This window comes from Priapulus caudatus, unplaced genomic scaffold, assembly GCF_000485595.1.
Source record: "Priapulus caudatus unplaced genomic scaffold, Priapulus_caudatus-5.0.1 Scaffold53, whole genome shotgun sequence".
NCBI classification, from domain to species: domain Eukaryota; kingdom Metazoa; phylum Priapulida; class Priapulimorpha; order Priapulimorphida; family Priapulidae; genus Priapulus; species Priapulus caudatus.
In genome coordinates this window covers 474,442-478,232 of record NW_014577114.1, presented here as the reverse complement: position 1 = coordinate 478,232, position 3,791 = coordinate 474,442, and the positions used below count along the sequence as shown (strand labels likewise).

The 3,791-nt window shown below is 48.0% G+C and overlaps 1 protein-coding gene across 1 annotated transcript in view; it reads left to right on the top strand.

Annotated features, from left to right (window-relative positions):
* LOC106820951 (teashirt homolog 1-like) overlaps positions 1 to 3,791 on the top strand; it is a 20,658-nt gene that overhangs the window by 473 nt on the left and 16,394 nt on the right. The gene's annotated exons all lie outside the window — the stretch shown is intronic.

Below are 3,791 nucleotides of genomic sequence, written 5' to 3'. Positions count from 1 at the left end.
GTGTGAGTGTGAGTGTGAGTGTGAGTGTGAGTGTGAGTGTGAGTGTGAGTGTGAGTGTGAGTGTGAGTGTGAGTGTGTGTGTGTGTGTGTGTGTGTGTGTGTGTGTGTGTGTGTGTGTGTGCGTGCGTGCGTGCGTGCGTGCGTGCCCGAGCGTGTGTGTGCGACTTCGCCTTCGTTTGCGTCCGCGTGTTTTTGGGCGTGTGTTCGTGCATACGCGCGCGTGTGTGTCTCTGTGTTTATGTGTGTGTGTGTGTGTTGGGGGCGGGATGCACGCGTGAAATTGTACATGTGTATATGTGTGTATCTGTGCATCATGTCGCGGCATGTATGCGCGCGTGCCTGGTTGTGAGTGTGCCTCTTTATATATGGGTGTGCGTGTTTGGGTTTGTGTGTGCGCGCGTACGCGCGCGCGTGTCCATGTCCTTCTGCATGCATGTGCGTGTACGCTTATACATGAGAGTAGACTGTATTTTCGTGTTTGGTTTGACACGAGCCATGTCGATACATGTGCGCTGACGAAATTCATCTTGATTGACTACAATGTAATTTGCTGCGACATGCCGTAATTTTGTGTTGGACATGTTGCTGCTGCATCAATGTTGGAGCTGAACAACTTTGATGCGAATGCAATCAGATGGGGGTCGTCGTCTAGTTCGAAGCTGCATATAAGCAAGAATGCTGACACTTGTGTGCTCACTGCTGCCGATTCCCTACGTGAGCGTTAGCCTAGCACGTCGTCAAATCAGCATAAATCATAGCAAGCGGAAAGACATAAACGGCTTTAGGAAGGGACCTACCTATGCAGAGGCTACAGTGCGTATATGATAACGATAGCTCTTGCCGTCTATAAAACTCGCTGACAGACTACCGGTCCAATCTTGCCACCAGTACTGTCAGTGAGCCCTTTGCTATGACAGTGATGGACACGTGACCCACAATTACTAAAAATCAATAGCTAGGCTTCCCGCAAATGTAAACCCAACTAACATATAGATGGATTATCACACGTCTACTATAGAAAGGCTCTTATAGCGTGTTGATTATATAGCCATATCGGACATGAGGGTGACAACCACACACATGATGTCCATCTCGTGAAGCCATGGCTATGAAATGATACAGACGATATAAGAAACAGTACAGCCGTACAATATATGTCACATAACAGCAGCTCGCATGCTGTATTTATTACTCACGGTTGTGTGATGACAGACAGCACCGAACAGCAACGTTTGCTCAATACAAACCCCGAACACCGTTAAAACAAGCTGGGAATGCCCGCAGAGAGAGGCAAGGAAATGCCACCTGCAACATCTACCATGCATTTTTTACTTTTCGAATAATAAACGATGGTAATTTATTTAAAAAACATGAGTACATATGCGAGACTCCTGTTTTGTATATTAACATGTGTTCGACTAATATCTTACGGTTTCGACGCAGGCGGTACCTATATTTATGCGCTTCCGAGCTGGCGAGACCAAAACTGACAATATTCACCAAAACTCGCAGCGGCTACTATAACTGGTGTTCGTAGATCCCACAGATAATTTCCCTCACACATTGAATTCGAATTTTGTTTAGTGCCGACGTGAAGTTGCAAATTTTGGCACATCGTCGTGTGGGACAACTACCCGCGACCCGTCTGTAGATCAGCTAATAATTGCGTCGCAGACGTTCGCTGGCTGTACACTGGACGGTTCCGCGCCATCCGTCGAGATCATCGAAGCTTTCGAATAGTTTTCTTCGTGCACGGTAGCTATTTTAATGCCCAGAACAAGCTTGTAATGTGTTTTTGTTACATCTGCTATGGACAAGGTCACGTACTCGGGTGTGTGCCTCTGATTGTTGTTGACCTGCTCGCAGCCGTAATGGGAAGGCAAGCTGTTATGTGACGCACATATATCTATCTATCTATATATATATATATATATTCATTTCTGCGTGCGCGCGGGTCGGCGTGCGTGTGTAACGTGCGTGGTGCGGTGCAAGGTGAAGTGAAGTGACATTACGTAACGTGGCATGACATGACGTTAAATGATATGCTAGCGTAATATAGCACAAGACCGAACGGTACGGTCTGCGGGGTAGTGCGTTATAGCGTATGCTAGCGTATGCTAGCTAGACAGCGTCATGGTGAAGAAGGGAGCGGTGGCTAGAGTAGAGGGTTGTCATGCCATGTTAGGGTAAATAGTGTAGAGGAACAGAAATAGGACAGGATGTAGCGATAGAAAAATACACGGTAATATACAGTACACTAGGCGCCACCTTCCCACGTTACTGCAATTGTCCGTGGATTAAAATGCTTAGGTATGAATCAACTACGCTATCTGCGATTACTGTTGTAAACGGCAGTCATCTGATAATATACAACCAGTGACTGCCAGACCGCGCACTTGACGTTTAGCAAACGCCATGATTTATGAATGGCCAGATGCAGCGGATCATCAAATACGCACCGCTCGGACCCTAGCGCAGGAGAGTGGCGGCAGTAGATAAAGGTCGGGCGTGAGAGCAGCCGTACTTTAGCGCTACCGTGTGGCGCGGTCACAGCAGTAGCTCATCATGTTGAGCCGTCACGTGCCATGCTTTCACACCTTACTGGCTTGCTAACGATCAGGCTGCCGTGCCCTCATGACGCCTCTGCCGCCCACTATGTACAGCTCTACCGCCTGCGATGCACCGATATGTACTACTATCTCTCCTCTCTCCCTCCGGTCTCCCCCCCGCTCCACCTCTCGCTGTGTCTCTCCCTCGCATTGTCCCTGTATCCCCCACTCTCTTATCTCTCTCCCCCTCTCTCTATTTATTTATATATTTATATATCTATCTATCTATCTATCTATCTAAAGCGATGAGAGGAGAAGAGAGAAACACAGAGTGGGGAAGATGGGGAAAGCGCGCGTGCAAGAGAGAAAGAAATTGAGAGACGAAACTCAGTTCGAGAGGAAAAGAAAAGGGAAGAGTGAGAGGGAGTAGGGGAAGAGGGAGAGAGAGAGAGAGAGAGAGAGAGAGAGAGAGAGAGAGGAGGAGAGAGAGAGAGAAGAGTGAGATAGAAGAGAGCGGAGCGCGATGAGAGCAGAGGAAGAGAGCTGGAAAACAAAACATACAGAGAGAGTGTGAGAGAGAAGGAGAGCGAAACGGAGGCATGAACAATGAGAGAGAGAGAGAGAGAGAGAGAGAGAGAGAGAGAGGAGAGAGATGGAAAGAGAGAGATAGAGCGAGAGAAAGATAAATAGACAGCGATAGAGGACGGTAGAGAAAGAGAGAAAGACAGAGAAAGTGGGAAGATGAAAAGAGAGGGATAGAGAGAAACAGATACAGATAGAGAGAAAGGGGGAGGGAGAAAGAGCGCGCGCGCGAGAGAGAGAGAGAGAGAGAGAGGAGAGAGAAGGGAAGAAGAGAGAGGGAGAAGAGACGAGATAGAGAGGACATGTGGATGAGAGGAGGAGAAGAGCAGGCCAAGAAAGAACAAGATACAGAGAGAGAAGAGAAAGAGAACGAGAGAGAGAGAGAGAGAGAGAGAAAGACGAGAGAGGGCGAGAGAGCGATAGAGAGACGAGAGACCGCGAGGATACAGAGAGGAGAGAGAGAGAGCGAGAGAGAGAGAAGAGTAGAGAGAGACGAGAGAGAGAGATGGAGAACATAGACAATGAGAGATCGGAGACAGAGAGAGAGAGAGAGAGAAGAGAGAGAGAGAGATGGAAGAAAGAAACAGATACCGAGAGAGTGTGAGAGAGTAAGGAGAGGCGAAAAGCAGAGACAGAGAGAGATTGAAAGAGAGAGAGAGT